The sequence below is a fragment of the Pangasianodon hypophthalmus genome, chromosome 13, assembly GCF_027358585.1.
Source record: "Pangasianodon hypophthalmus isolate fPanHyp1 chromosome 13, fPanHyp1.pri, whole genome shotgun sequence".
NCBI classification, from domain to species: Eukaryota; Metazoa; Chordata; class Actinopteri; order Siluriformes; family Pangasiidae; genus Pangasianodon; species Pangasianodon hypophthalmus.
The window spans coordinates 20964013-20980922 of NC_069722.1; positions in this window are offsets into that span (position 1 = coordinate 20964013).

The following is a 16910-nucleotide window of genomic DNA, read 5'->3' on the forward strand; positions in this document are numbered from 1 at the left end:
GTATCAAGTTCACTAGACAAAAGCGAAAGTAACCGCAAATGTGTGTCTTTCACATTCTGCGTCCTTTCCCCTTATTTGAATTACCTTTTCAACTGGGAGAATTTTATTCACGATCGTTAGCAGATAAAGCAAAAAAGTTTACAGGTTACAGCGAAGAGTCACAACTCATAAGTGCTATGGCCTAGATGTTGACACCTCTATTTTAACATGTAATAATTTTTACTACAAATAAATGACATCTCAGTACATGAAAATAGTCAAATTTATCCAGTATTTCCTATTATAAGATTACAAAAAAACAGATCTAAGATTATTAAATCTATTTCTAGCCTTCCACTCATTTCAAGCTTTAAATCTTTTAATTCTATAAGCAGATAATTTTGCTTCTTTCTATAAATAAATGCTTAAAATTAGCTCAATTATCTGCCAATAGAACAACCTTGAAATGAGTAAATCATGTCTAGAAATAATGTCTAAAATGTCTAAAATCATGTCTAATAATCATATGTTTGGTTTATTCTAATTGTATAATAGGAAATACTAGATAAATCTACCAATATTCAAGATATTTTCACTTGCTAAGCTGTTCTTTTTTGCAGTGTAGTTCCCAGAAATCCTTAAGTAAACATCTAGAAGACCCTAAGGGATGACTTCTGGTGATGTTCGTCATCTGAAAACCTTTTCCACTGAAAAACAACCTGAGGACATGAAGAAAACACTGCTTGAGTGTGAGGAACAGAAAAAAAGACAGATCTGGGCAAATATTTTCATAGATACAAAGTTAGTCATCCATATGTAAATGTCGAATTTGCACATAAGAAAAGCTGAATGGAAACTCCACTCAAAACTTTCTGAAACTGGTTCATCTGTTCAGAGGAAAGTGTGGCGTATGGTGTATGTTTAAAGACAAGATGTGATAACGGGTGATGGAAACAAGAGTGTTTGGAATAAATTATGCCTTAGCGAATAGTCACATTTTCCTTTCTTCAACCAGTTCAGAAATTTACTTCACATTTGCTAAACATTTAGATGGAAACTTCCCCTGATTGGCTGCACAAGAACACTTTTGTGTTGAATGCTCTGTGACTTCCTCTCTCTGACTCACTTTTTAACACAGGAACAGAAAACATGAAGACCTTTCTATAGCTGAATGGCATTTTTGTCCCATTATTTATTTTTAAGATTTTTGGATAAAATGCATTTATACAATGTCTTCTCTTAAACTGTAGCAATAAAAATATCAGAACTCAACAGAAAATTTGTTTAATTTCACTGTTTTTGTTCACTCATGAGCATCACATTATCTCTAACATAGCGACTTTGAAGAAGGCATAAAATATTGAAAGCTTGAAAACTTCTCAAAATCAGTTTTTTTATACTCAGAACCAAAAATCTGAATTTCTAGATGACCTGCATTCATGAAGTTTTACATGTTCATTCCTATTCCTAATTAGAAGCATATTACAAAAGAATTCTGCAAAATGTTTTTTATTTTTGTACCTAGGTAAAATTTTATACTGGGAAATACTGCATATATATATATATATATATATATATATATATATATATATATATATATATATATATATATATATATATACATACATACAGTACTGTTTTTTTTTTTAATTGTTTTTTTTTTTCTTACAAATTTCATTATAGATTTTTATTTTATGACTTCTACTTTATCGAGTAAGTACAAAACCATTTTAGATTTCCAAACATTAGTTTTCAGGCACAAAATTAAATGTTACCGAAAAATGTTTGTATTTCAGTAAAGAAAGCAGCAGATTACGTAAGAGACCACTTTTCAGACAAAAAACATACTCACACATACACAATGCGAAGTCTTGCTCTGAGTTTATGCATGACAATACCAAGCTTTTGCACTGTGTGCACATTATCTGGTTTTGCTCTGGTTTTCTGTTTTTGATTCTGGATGAAAGTTTGGAAGCCTGTTGGCTGATCGCCTGACCCAAGTCTTTTTTTGGACTCGAATGTGTTCATTTGTTGCAATAAAGCCTACCTACACTTGCAACCATCTCTGCTGCCTGACACACTTAAAAAAGTGTCTGAAAACTTTTTTTTTTGGAAGAACAGCATCATTAACAGGTCTAAATCTAAGTCTAATTCTATTGTTACACAATACATTTTGTAAAATTAATTGTAAATTTAATGTAACACCTAAAGCTCATGTTGCAGCCACTATGTCACACTGTTTTTTTTTTTTTTTTTTTTGGCTGTAGTAGACCAACAGGAAACAGCAGGCCAAATTTACACATGCAAAAACATAGCACAGGGTTTTTTTTGTTTTGTTTTGTTTTGTTTTTGGTCACTGCAGTATCTCTGCAGCTGTTTACAATCTCAATCTGAAGAACACGTTTGCATCCAGATTAAAAGGAGATGCACGATAATGACGAAATAGCGAGTGTGTACTGCTGTCTCTGCATAACTTTGTGGTTTGCTGGCGTTCCTTTTTGCAGTTCCTTTTTTAGAATATTCAACTCAATAGAAACACAACCATGTTGTTCTACTATTTGCAGAAAAAAATGTGGAAATGTAGAAAAGCGTCATTCTTCTCTTTGATTTGCAATGATATGTAGCGCCATTCTCGTCACACTGCTAGTCACATGAGTCAATATACGTAATGGTGCGTTTGAATGGAACTTGAAGACATATCACATGCTTACTGTTCTGACTTTTATGATCTAGCTAGCATTTAGCCATGTCACTTCCTTTATTCTAAAGACATAAAGTATTCAGACTTTTAACTTTTCCACAGGGAAAGTTACGTGTATTCAGAGTCGGGTTAAGCGGCTGGTTAAGTGGATTTCCTGGATTCCTCATTCAATTTCAAAACCAGATGTTGATCTCAAATGAACCAAGCCAGAGGCAACAGTGGCAAGGAAAACCTCCTTGAGATGACATGAGGAAGAAACCCATTCGCTATTGGGTGAGGCTGGATAGTGGGATTATAAAACATTTCTCTTCCACTACTGTGTACTATAAAGTCAATCAGTCCTAAGTGTGTTGAAAGGACATTCAGTATGAGCATCCTGGTCTTTAATACTATTCAGATTATGCAAATTACCTGAGTGTATTTTCATGTCTCCAAGATTGCCAGATTTTTCTTGAGTAGAGATGTGAGAAATTGGGGTTTTTCAATAGCGTCTAGCCCACCACCTTTAAACACAGGCACTTGTGTTTAAGCCAGAATAGAAAATACACTTAACTCTGTAGTTACAGTAGGCTTGAGGTCTAAATATTAAACCCACTATGTGTGTAACTCTGAATATGGCCAAGCGGCAGTGGAAATTGTCTGTATTATTGGAAATTGTCCATGATCTTCTATTATAGCAATATGCATTGTTGTATTTTCATCTCATGTATGTACATCTTTACACTTTTCAGAACCTGTACAGATTCTACTTTTTGGAAGTTCGTTTAAAATAAATGGAACAAATCAACTGCAGGATGGTTTCCATCCACCTGATTTTATGCGGATGTTGAATTTGCGCATGAGAAACCCTGAATGGAGACGCTCACTCGGCTAGTTTACGACCGGAAAGGCCAAAGGTCAAACCTTGAGAGAGAGAGAATGCATGGCATTCTTTAGGAAAGAATCTCGCTGGATGGAAAAAAAGGGGCCATGTCTCACGCAAATAATCAGACGGGCTTCTCTGCTTCTTTATAGACAGAGTGACAGCTCACCCTCCTCTTTCTTGCGTCTATCCCTCCTTCTTCCGCTCGTCGCTCCCTCTCTCTCTCTTCCCACTAAAAACTGCAGTTCCTCTTGGTTGAACTATAATGACAGACTCTGAAATACTTTTAGCCCATATTGCTTCTCTCTTCCGCTTTGAGGCTTCTCTCTCTCTCCATCTCTCTCTGTCTCTCTCTTACTCTCTCTCTCTCTCCCCCGCTTTTTATTACCTCTAACAAAATGGCCTTGAAAGAAACCATGAAATTCAGGCACTATCCCAGACCCTAGGGGTCATGTCTAGTTGGTGTATTTACTAGAACACAGCCATTTTAAGAACATGCTAGAACACACAACAAGACTAACTGAATGTTCGGAACAGTGACGGCTTAAAATCGGTTAAAATCGTGAAGGTTAAAATCTTATATTTCCACAGTTCCACAGTGAAACCATTAGGGTTGAGCAATGCATTATATCGTGAGATCTCATCCGTGGCATAACACACACACACACACTCTTAAAGGCAGATATGCAGCTGTATTTATTTATTTATTTAATTTTTTTTGCCTTTACCACTAGGTGGTGGAGGCATTATGTTTTCGGGTTGTCCATCTGTCCATCCATCCATCTGTCCGAGATTCTCGTTAGCAGGATATCTCAACTGCCCTTGAGTTCTACTTGTTTTTTTAAGAGTTAATAATGTCTATAATACTCTACTGACTTCATGCCATGTTTCCTCCGAATACCAAACATAAAACAAAAAAAATTGCAACAATTTTGTTCAAACAAACAAAAAGAAAACACTAAATTTTAATAACAAGTAGCGGTCACACTGAACCTTTGCCTCATTGTTTAGTTGCTGTTGCGTGACGCAAAGATTTCTAGGGAAAACACTGTTAATTTCAGTCACTGACATATACTAGATTATGGATCATCGCATAGTGGAACCATCAAAATATTTCAGCAGGTCGAACAAAGTATTACAAAATACTGTACCAGAACAAATAAACATATAGAAAAAAAAACCTGAACATGAACTACCGCAGCTTCCGTAGCAGATCGTCTCGTCTGTTATCCAATCACATGCATTTATGTAAATTATTTAGCTGAAAGCAGCCCATTTGACCAGAGTCTAGCTACAGGGCTGGAGACATTAGCTCAGTTAAGTCTGTAACGTTTTAAAGACTTTAATAGATTTTTTCACTTCATTTAATCTCTATAGTCTATGTTTTTTTTTTTTTTTTTGCGATGACAAAACCAAAATGTTTAAAGACAAATGAATAGAGAAATACGTGTTTATCCTCCGCATGTCAAATACGAACAGATGTCTCATTTGTTCAGAGTCAGAAGATGTAACGTGAAGCGCCACTATGAAACAAAACATAACAACTTTGTATTGTCTTATTTATAGCCATAAGCTAATCGCTAGTAGTTAAGAATTAAAAGGTTACCTTTATAAACCTTTTTACATAATTAAACCTTTACAAATTTTAGTTGTGCCTGCAAGTTTTGCCTGTTAGGATTTTCTTGCTAATCTGGCGACTATAAACTTCCCTTATTTGTTAGCTAGATTAGAATTATGGCTCCAGTGCTAAAGTGAAGAAGCTAATTTTAAGACACCAAGCATGTCTTGGCTGATCAGCTACATTCAAGGCAAAAGGCAATATTTCACATGTGTACATTTCCCTTTTGGACACTGTGTCTTTAAGCATGTGACAGTTATTGTAACCCTCAGGGTGTGTATAAGTATCAGTGTATATAAAAACCATTTATCAACAATCGTTTATTACACAACAAAGCATGTGTGTCATGTGCTAATGCCTGGCCATATTTCTTTTTCCTGATGGTCCTTTATGATATAATAGCAATAAAATGTTCCCTGAGAGACATCTGGTTACCGTATTAAGAATCTCACAGTGACATTAAAAGGACCGTATGGTGCCGAAAGTCATATGTCAGTCACCCGCACACACGCACATACACACCCAGGCACACACACTCACTTAAGAAATTCACGTACTTTATCTCCCATCTCCTTCCAGCCTAGGAAGCCATCAAGCTCAATTTCCTGCAGCTCAGATAAGATCGACCAATCACACACCAGTGCCGGGGGTCATTCTATTAGCTGGGCCAATCAGGACGCAGGGCAATGGGGGCTCAAGCTGATGACATCCACAGATTCCTGGAAACCTGGAACGGACGGAAGACACAGGAAATGAGTGTGTGTGTGTGTGTGTGTGTGTGTGTGTGTGTGTGTAGGGGTTGGTTAAAACACATCGTAAAAAACGTTCCTTACACAGCAGGGACAGAGAGAAAGATGGAAAGCGAGAAAGAGAGAGATGGGTAGAGAGAGGAGAGAGAGAGACAGATAAAGAGAATGAGAAAAAAGTGAGATGGATGGAAAAGATGGATAGAATAAAAGAATCTTTTGAATCAAGAAGAATCAAGATAGACACACACACACACACACACACACAACTTAAATGTAAATGTAAATGGGTTTGTTGGTGGATGATTATTAGATCAGAACTATCTGCACTTGTTCTCTCATCCTTCCCTCACTGTTTGAACCTCTCTCTGTCTCTCCTCTTTCTATCTCTTTTATCTCCTTTTATCCCTGTTCTTTCTGTCTTACCATTGGCTCATATCTATCTCACTCTCTCCATTTCTCTCTATCTCTCTTGTTTGGTCTTTCTCTAACTCTTTGGGCAACCAAATGTCTTTCTCTATTTTCTGTCTATATGTCCATCTGTGTTTGTCTCTTACTGTTTGTCCTCTCTCTCTCTCATCACATATTGGCAATATTGAATCTTTTAAAGAGCATCACATGGATGTCCACACTGTGCATGTGTGTGTGTGCGTGTGTGTGTGTGTGTAGAAGAGAGGATGTGATGTAAATGAGCTCTTAAATCAGAATCATGGTAGTGCTTCTCCCTATTTCCACTAACAGTACATTTTTCAGCACTCGAAGGTTTATCAAAGTTTCCGGCCACAGCTTCACCGAGTGTGTGTTTATATGTGTGTGTGTGTGTGTGTGTGTGTGTGTGTGTGTATAAAGTTTCCGGAGTGTGTGTGTCAGCTGTGGAGGGAATTCTTACTCTAAAAAAGTTCAGGACCTGGAAATGCAGGACACACACACTCTTTACTTAACACTGTGTGTGTGTGTGTGTGTGTGTGTGTGTGTGTCTGTGTGTGTGTGTAATTGCTAACAGGAATGTGAGTTCTGCAATGGATTGCACAGGGTCTCACACGCACACACACACACACACACACACACACACACACTTGGCAGTAGACCTTCTGGTTCCATGCTAGTTAATGTTTGGCCAGAGAGAGAGAGAGAAAGAGAGAGAGAGAGAGAGGTTCAACAGTGAGGGATGGATGAAAAAAGAGAAGCATAGATAGAAATGGAATAGACAGAAATGAAATATGACCTGTGTATTTTGACGTATCTCTCTCTCTGTCTGTCTGTCTGTCTCTCTCTCTCTCTCTCTCTTTCTCTGAATTACCAAACACCTTAGCTTAGAGGAAGGATAGGAAAAGGCAGAAAGAAATAGAGGAATGAAGAAAGACAGGAGAAGAGAAGAGAGGAGAGAGAAGAGAGGAGAGGGAAGTGAAGGAGAAAAGAAATAAGGATGAAGAAAGACATGTAGATAGATAGACAGACAGACCTGTAACCCAGGAGACAACTGAGAGAGAGAGAGAGAGAGAGAGAGAGAGAGACGTTGACTTTGAGTCTGTATCTTTGTAATAATCTGAGGTTAAACACACACCCTTATGTATATATATATGTAAATATATAAAACGTGTGTGTTTTTATGCCAGATGAAAACGATCCTAAAGCAATATTATTAACACAAAAAAAATATCTACCACAGCAAGCAACAGAAATCCTCTCTCTCTTCCTCCATGTGTGTGTGTGTGTGTGTGTGTGTGTGTGTGCGCGTTTCTTAAGGGGGGTTTGTTTCCTTCCTAGGGGAAAAAGACGAGGTCTCAACTACTTTTATTATAGAACAACATGCCATACTTTTTATCCATTTCCGTGTTTATGTTATCCGTGTATTCAGCTTTTAATGAGGACCAGTCACACAGCAGCTTTGTGGGGACCAAGCATATAACAGGGACAAAGCTCCTGGTCCCCAGAAGGAAAATGCAATTAGAACAGCTTTAATTTTGACTTAAGGAACAATTCAGTGTGTGTGTGTCTGTGTGTGTATGTCTGTCTGTCTGTCTGTCTGTGCATGCTGTTACAAGGAAATGATCAATGACAAATTTGATTATTTTCCAATAACGGCAAGTGTTTTATTCCTCTTATGGCATATAGCAATATGCCAAAGATTATAATTTCTCATTAGTAATAGAATGACATGCCATACTTTTTATGCATTTATAGGTACATTTAATGTTGTGGAACATCCACAAAACAAGTTAGTCCCTGGTATTACTTACGTTATACCGGCTATAAACAGTTGTTCCCTCACCAGCTTCTTTCTGGAAAGTCAAAAAACACATCTTGTCATGTTATGGAGAAATTGGAAAACACACAGTCCTCTGTTCGACTCCTTCCATAAATGTGAAATAAATGTCTCCTTACAGAAAACATCAATATCAATGATTATACATTTTTGTTGATTAAATAACAACACATATTTTATTCATTTATTTTTAGTCTTTAGAGAACAGAAGTCAAGATGATGTTTTTTTAGTCAGATATTAATCTCCATATGAGTGGTACATTATTTTGATTTGATGTCACTTGTCTGTCGGCATTTGTGACTCACTGTTCAACACTCACGTCTCCATATCATTCACACCGCACCTCCACATGTTTACTCGTTTAATACGATAATAATGACATTTAATATTCCATCAGGGTTTACAGGAAGGTTTTACCTAGTGCTAATTTAAATTTGATGATCTCATGGAAAACACACACACACACACACACACACACACACAAACTAAGGCAATAAGACTGAAAATACAGAGGAAAGACAGAGACAGAGAGAGATGTTGTTGGAACATTTGGCTGGTCTCTATGAAGAAAAGTGGTGTGTGTGTGTGTGAGTTGGTGAGTTTATGTGTGTGTATGTGTAAGGCTTTATGTGTGCCTTTCTGAGGACCAAATGTTCCCATTATAAGAGTTATACATGACATTTTAAACTTGGGTCATTCGGTTGGTCCTCATAAAGCAAAGTGGTATGTGTGTGTGTGTGTGTGTGTGTGAGAGAGAGAGAGAGAGAGAGAGAGAGAGTCTATATGAGAACTAAACGTCCCAATTTTGATAGGAATACTTCACTTCTTTTGGACATTTGGTTGGTCCCCATAAGGCCAAGGGGTGTGTGTGTGTGTTTGTGTAAAAGCCTTTATCAGGACCAAAATATCCCAATTATGATAGAAATACATGATTTGGGACATTTGGTTGGTCCCCATAAACCAAAGTGGTGTGTGTGTTTGCGTGAGTGTACATGTAAGCAGGAATGCCTGTCTGAGGAGCAAATGTCCCAATAATAATAGGAATACTTGACTTCTTTGCGACATTTGGCTTTATTTCCCATAAAGAAAAGTGTTTGTATGTGTGTGTATATGTGTGTGTCGCAGTGGTCAGTGTCTTTTCTCAGTTGGGAGTTGAGAGTGAAACAGGATCGCAGCCAAACGAGAGGAAATAAGGCTGGTCGGGACTTGCCTGGCATTATGTGTGTGTGTGTCCAAAAAAGATTTATAGCTTGATACAGGAGACAGCAGCAGAAGCAGCATGGACTTTTGCCCACAGATACACCAAGCTCTGTTTAAGTTTTAATCACTTTAAACTTTTGTGTAATGTGTATACAGTCATGTTTTAAAGAAGGGGTTGTGTGTTAACTGTTCATCAAGGAACACTTCCTTTTTCTCTCATAATTATTGAAGACTCCATTAGTTAAAACTTCATGGTTCATTCCAGATACATCACAGTATGGAACTGTAATACACCTAAATGCATTCACACACTGTTTACTTTATTTATTGTGATCACAGATCACCATATTAAGCACCCAGCATATCTCATGACATCTTTTGTACACATACTGCAAAGCCACTTGACTTGAAAACACGTTCATTTGCTAGTTTTTCATTTGAATTTTCGATTTGAACATCAAGAATAAAAAAAAATCACATGACCAAAAATATCACAGATTCTGCGATCTATTTTCGGTATTTGCCTTATTGTAAAATATAATTTAATCTGTAAACAATTGTCAATAGAGTAGTCAGTCAACTGTATTTAGAAAAATTAAAAATGACAAACTATTGACAACTATTTATACCTACTTTCCTAAATCATGGTGAAGGTTTAGGTATTGGAAACTCAAGTATCACAGTAGTTTCCCAAGTTTCAGCTTGTAATTATGAATTGAAGGCATTGGAGTCATCAAATATCGAATTGTGACATTAATAATCAAAATTGTATCATATCATATCATATCATATCGTATCATATCATATCATATCATATCATGTGGAAGCCTGAGATTAACACCACTCAATAAAACACCTTAGCATAGGTAGCATGTCTATCACTGGTGATATTAGACAGTGACAGCTGAAAGAAATTGACTAAATTGAATGAATTTAGAGTTGGTACACCAATCAACATGTCTACTTCTTAATAGATATAAACAAGTTGTATTACATTTTTTTTAACAAACATGAAGATCTAATTACACCCTGAAATTGGCTTGAAGCAATAAATGTAACGGTTGCTCATAAACAAGCAAATGGCACAAAACAGCAACAAGCAAGTGACACATGCCTATAAAAAGAGTCCTGTTGATAGTAAGTGTTCAGTATAAGACACACACACATACACATACACATACACACACACACACACACACACACAGTATTACATCTCTTATACCAGGCAACTCTGATTCATAGAGCATGTACGGGTAGGCTGCTTGTTTACTACTAATACAGGAAGTTGGCTTGGAATAATTTTACACACACAGAACTAAGATTGCAGTTGCATTCAAACACACAAACATTGTGTGTGTTTCAAACACAATGCATGCCTGAGCCACCTAGACATCCATGAGATCAACACAGCCACACATATACACACACTCACACACACACAAACACATACAAAACTATCTTTGGCTAATCATTGAGAAAGGAAGTTATCTGGGTATAATGATACCAGCCTGAAAGAATGACTTGAATGCTTGTGTGTGTGTGTGTGTGTGTGTGTGTGTGTGTGCAAATTTGCAGGCAATTGGTGGGTAAAATGCAACGCATCACCTGCACCGCAGAGCCTACAGCAAAACACTGCGATCAGACCACAGTGTGCACACAGACACACACACACACACACATACACACACACTCGGGTGTAATGAAAGGCTAATTGTGCTGGTGAAGGTTGGAGGAAGAGTGGAAGCATGTGTATAATTACGTGCCGTTCCGGTCCGAGTGTGTTTGGGAAATGGCTCGGAACTCGACGTCCGGGAATTACAGTAATTAGCAGTGAGAGCTAATTAGCAGAAACGCAGCAAAACAAAGCAAAACAGTGTGTGTATGTGCATGTGTTAGTGGGTTTGTATTCAGCTTTTAACAGGGACCGGTCACACAGCAGTCTTGTGGGGACCAAGCATATCACTGGGACAAAGCTCCTGGTCCCCAGAAGGGAAATTCAATTAGAAAAGACTTAATTTTTAACATTAACTCATAAGGAAAAAATTCAGTGTGTGTGTGTGTGTGTGTGTGTGTTTCTCTCTAGTACAATAAAATGTAATTGTAAAAAGAATGTAAATACAGTTAAAGACCAGCAAAGAGACCTCATAATATGATAACAATTAATGAACAAAATAACTAACAAACAAACCAAAACAAATAACGAACAAAACTGTGCATGTTGTTACAGAGAAATAATCAACAACAAATTTGATAATAGCATGTCTTTAAGTGACTTATTCCTCTTATTCCTTTGCCGTTACAATTTTACATTTATTAATGAATGACCTGCTGAAACTTTTTTATATGGTGATAGTTACATTTAATGTTGTGGAACCTCCACAAAACAAGGTATTTCCTGTTATCACTTGCGTTATAGCAGCTATAACCAGTCGTTCCCTCACCATCCTTTCTTTTCTCTCTCATGAAGTTACTAAGACAAAGAAAATGCAGAATTCATGTTAAGAAACTGCAAAGCTCTCTGTCCTGAAGAGTTCCTCATATCTGAAAATTGAAAGTTACAGCTTTACTTCTGACTGATATAAAGCACTAACACTGGAGACTCCTTCCAAAAAAGCTAAATAGACATAAATATCTCTTCACAGAAAATATCACCATATCAACAATTACGTGTTTTGTTTTGTTTTTTTCAAAATCTGTATATATGCAATGTATGGCACAAGTCCTTGTGTAAGTTGTTACTATAGATATGATATAGTATTAGAACGAGTGCATTAATATAAACTTAAAAATAAAGATTTGCTTTACAGCCAGCCCTCCTGTCAGTTAATCAACACCTTCTGACCAATCAGAATTGAGAATTCAGTAGTGCTGTGGTACAATAGTGTATGTATTAGACACACCTACCTGCTGTGCTGTGAATGTGTTGTATGGTGGTTCTTTCTCGCTGATGGATGGGGTACAAAATTTAATTATTATATTCAGGGAAAAGGAATGAAACTTGTCGAGAATATCAACATTTTCCTCAGATGTGTTGTTACATTTGCAAGAAAAGACTTTATACAACTAAAATTATACTGTAATTAGACTCAGGATCAACCACTAACCAAATTTCCGTCACGCTATCTAACTACAAGCTAAATGTGAGGAATGGATTACAACTTGTAACTTGTAAACACAAGCATAATGTTAAATGTAGCATCCAAAATTAAAGTCAATGTTCTCGACAATATTAAAGCCGTTCTGCAGCTCTGCATATGACAGGTTTCACATCGTCTACAGGAAGCTGTAGAAAACTTTGGTGTGGAAAGAACTGATGTCTGATTTCTTACTGAATGCTACATTGAAGAAATGTTCAGTGAATAAAATCCTGCATTTTGAATAAAAAGACAATTCTTTCACATAAATTTCTATATATACACACCAGACACCAGATGTGTGTGTGTGAGGTTTTGTCTGGACTTCTCAGAACTGCAACGTGCGTGTGTGCGTGTGTACGCGTGTGTGTGTGTGTGTCTGTTAACGTTCCAACCAACACCTGTGCTCCAGGAGGGGGTTGGAAACACCTCCGTGTTTTGGGGGGGAAAAAAGCACAGAAGAAAAGGAGAGACGAGAAAGGACTGGAAGCCCACAGAGCTTTTTTATTTTTAGACCCTTTTATCGCAGCACTCGGGTTCCGCCACCATCATGCTTTTTAAAAAGACGAATAAAAGAGGAGGAACACGACTAATATTCCTGTAAAGACCAATCAAGCGTTTGATTGAAGCAAAACTCTGAACCATTATGAGTCTCTATAGTCAAGAAGCTATAAAGACCAAACAGCTGGTTCCACTTTTCCTTCTTCCTCTCTTTCTCTCTCTCTCTCTTTCTCTCTGAGTCTGATCTGATCTTGAATACTGACCCTGACGTTTTTCTCTTTTATCCTTTCACCTTGTTTGTCACCTCAGATTTTTGAATTGGGCGCCTGAAAGAAGACATATTCAGAATTTTTTAAAAATAAAAGCCTTTAAAAGATTTACAATCTACAATGCCATACCTACACACTTAGGCTTGTATTACAATTCATTTATTGATTACAAACAGTTTCTCATAATGTATAAAGCTCTAAATGGTTTAGCTCCGGCATATCTTACTGATCTTCTGGAACAATATAACCCATTTTGAGCACTCCGTTTTGGTCAGGCAGCTTTATTATCAATTTCTACAATCAATCACAGCTGAGTTGTTGATAGATGTTGGTCATATATTGCCCCTAAACTCTGGAATAATCCCAGAGAATATTCAAAACATCTTAAAATCCATAGTGAAGACCCGTTCAAACTGGTTTGATTGTTATTATTAATGTTATTATTTATTAATTGTTGCAGTTACATCTTTTACCATTTATCTTCACTGTGATTCTTTGTTCTATTTTTAATCTTTTATTTTTAATGTTTTCTTTTCTTATACTTATTATTTATTGTTTTATACTTTGTCTAGTTTTTTTAATACTTTATGGAAAAAGCGCTTTAGATTTTCATTCAACATGAAATGTGCTATACCGTAGAAATTACAAAATCCTTCAATTTTACTTGTTGAATTTCTGATGGTTAAATTAAATGTACCACTACAGTTATTCTACATTCTCTTCAGACTTCTGTGAATTTCTGATCCCTACATTGTCATATTAAATCTCTATGGAATTTGTCGTTTACAGAAATACACTGTATACACTTATATTGTATGTTCTGAATGAGTCTAATGTGTAAAATATTACTCAATAACTATAATGAAGTCCCTGTGTAGGTTGTTACTATAGAAAGAATAACATATTAGAAGAAGGGCATTAAATGATTTGCCTCGCAGACAGCACTATTGTCAGAGCTGCTTTTATAGAAAATTAATAAACAGCTTCAAATTAAAGTACTCAACAGCTCTGTGGTATAAATATACTTAATTACACACACCTCAACTCCAGCAATGATACTGTGCCTGATACACTTGTGCCAGCACCTCACACACACACACTACCATACCAGTGTCACTGCTGTGCTGAGATTGGGTAAGTAATTTGAGGGTGACTCACTGATTTCATGGGGTTATGAGGATGACACTCAACTTTGGCCACAACAACAATTTGACTCAAACTATTTCTTTCAAGATTTCCAACTCCCAAGCTGAGTAAAGTAGCCATGTACAAAATTGGAACTAACCGGGAAACCCATTTTTTTGGCCAAAGTACAATAAAGAAACCAGCTACAGAATTTTTTCTGTTTGACAAAATTGGCTTAAATTTGGTGTCAGGCCACAATGTACTGATGTCTATCCAACCAACATATTACATTTTCCTCAGCCCTCATATTTCCCCATCTCTAACTTGGGGAATTAGTCATAAAACTAAAATCTAATGAATAATTTCTACCCAAAAGCTCACGTACTGTATGTACCCCCACAATTTAGCCCATTATTAGTCTGTGATCTGACTCATTTTTTTAAAATTCCAACTCCTTGTAGTTTTCATGTGAGGGCCATTTTGTTTCTGTTATTAGTGTTAGATCTAAAAGGGTTAGTTCTTTGTAAGTTAAATAGATAAAATTCACAAAGGTATTCCTTTGGATGAAAAAAACTGCTAAAACTAGCCAGAAAAAACAAGCTAGCAGACTTGACACAATTGCCAAACACTTTGGCTCTGGAAATCAAAAAATTTTTATCATAAGCAGAAGTGTGTTAAAAGTATTAAATATATTTAGTGCATAGTGGTTCTTCAATGCTCACATATGGTTCTTTAGAGGACTGTTTTCTTAAAAGAGAGTACCTTACTCTGTTATTAATATTGAATAATATTAGCATGCAGGCATTTGTTTCTGATTTAGCTGCTTCTGAAACATCAGCAGCAGGACGCGGGCCTAAGGCATGTTTGCTTTCTTCTTGCATTTTCTTTCTTTCTTTCTTTTGGTGTGTGTTCATTACTCTACCAGCAAAAGCACTGGGTTCAAAGTGCCCTAAGAAGAAAGGAATGAAGGAGATGAAAAGAAGCCCTATAACATGTTTTACACATTTTCACCATCACAAAATTGAAAGCTAAATGAACAGCAGATACATGCAGGCACTGGGCGTTTTTTTTTTTTTTTTTTTTTTTTTTTAATAAATAAACAATTAGGGGTTTATGTGGTGTTTTAGTGAAATTACCAACCACTTAACCACAAAGAGATTGAATTATCTACTGCTGTACACTAGAATTGCACACTTTATCTTCTTAGTTTGGCCTATGCTGAGAAGGATGAAATTGCACAGTTATTACTGGGTCTTTTTTTTTTTTTTTACTTTTAATCATGAGTCTAAATGTGATTTTACATTTCAGCATTAAGTATTGTATTTCACTTTATTAGATTTACTTGTGGGTCTTGTTTTTATTTCTGTCTTATATTTAGGAGTTTGTTTGTAACCTCATGCACTAAAAACCCATCACATTGGGCTGGACGGTTATCAAAATGTTCCAACAGGAAAAGAATTTGCTTATAGGGTTAACTGATTTTTGGACAATGACTTAAAAAAGTCCAGTAAGGTAGCTGAGCATTGATATTGTTTTTTTCCAGCTTGACCAAGATGGCTTGGTGTTGGAGCACTTTGTGCCACTGCATATCCAACTGATATTTTACATTTGTCTTAGTTCTTATGTTTCATATCTCTAATATTAATCAAAGTTGTGATTTTTGATAATAACAACTTAAATAAATTGATCGCATTATCCCAAAAGCTTCCATATGTCCACTATTTACGTGTCGACGGCTGACTGGTTCTAAATCAGGTGATGCAATTTTAGTCTTTCAGCCGAGACCATTGTAGAATAAAGAAATAATTACAGCTCTTAAAATCATAATTGTTTCATCTACCACAACACAGAACCTTTTGTTACTAAATTAAAATGCATTTTGTTCCATTACATTGCAATAGTTTAAATTCATTTTCATTTTTTTAACGTTTTATTCGATCAAAATTTCTCGAATTGCCTCCCCTCAATGTTATATAAATGAAAATGAAATATACACATTAAGCATAAATGGGGCACACAAGTGGCACAACAAAAAACACTTTTGCCTTATTGTCAAGTTCGACTCCTGACAATCCCCTAGAAAGCAAATTTGGCTGTGCTCTCTGAGTGTTAGGGATGGCATTATGTTATCTGTCCCTTCTCCACGAAACCAACAGTGGGAGGTCTGTGGGCTTATGTATGTGGAAGAGGGCAGATAGCACTTTTCTCTGAGTGCCATTTGATGCAGTTTGAAAAGATGCATTTGGCTGGATATATACAGGGGGTTCCAAAAGTCTGAAACCACTAGTGAAACTGCTTCTGTTTGGCATGCTTTTTCAATTTGACACAAAGGTTTTCATTACAAAAGATATTAATGACAGTGTGCACTCCAGCTGTAACAGACTCCAAAAGTTTGTGTAAAACCTGATGATCCATGTTAGCTTAAATCCATCGGCGTTTCGTCTGAACACATGCTTCAATCTAAGGGATAAGACTCACAGAAAATCTGACCTATTATATAAAGGAGTT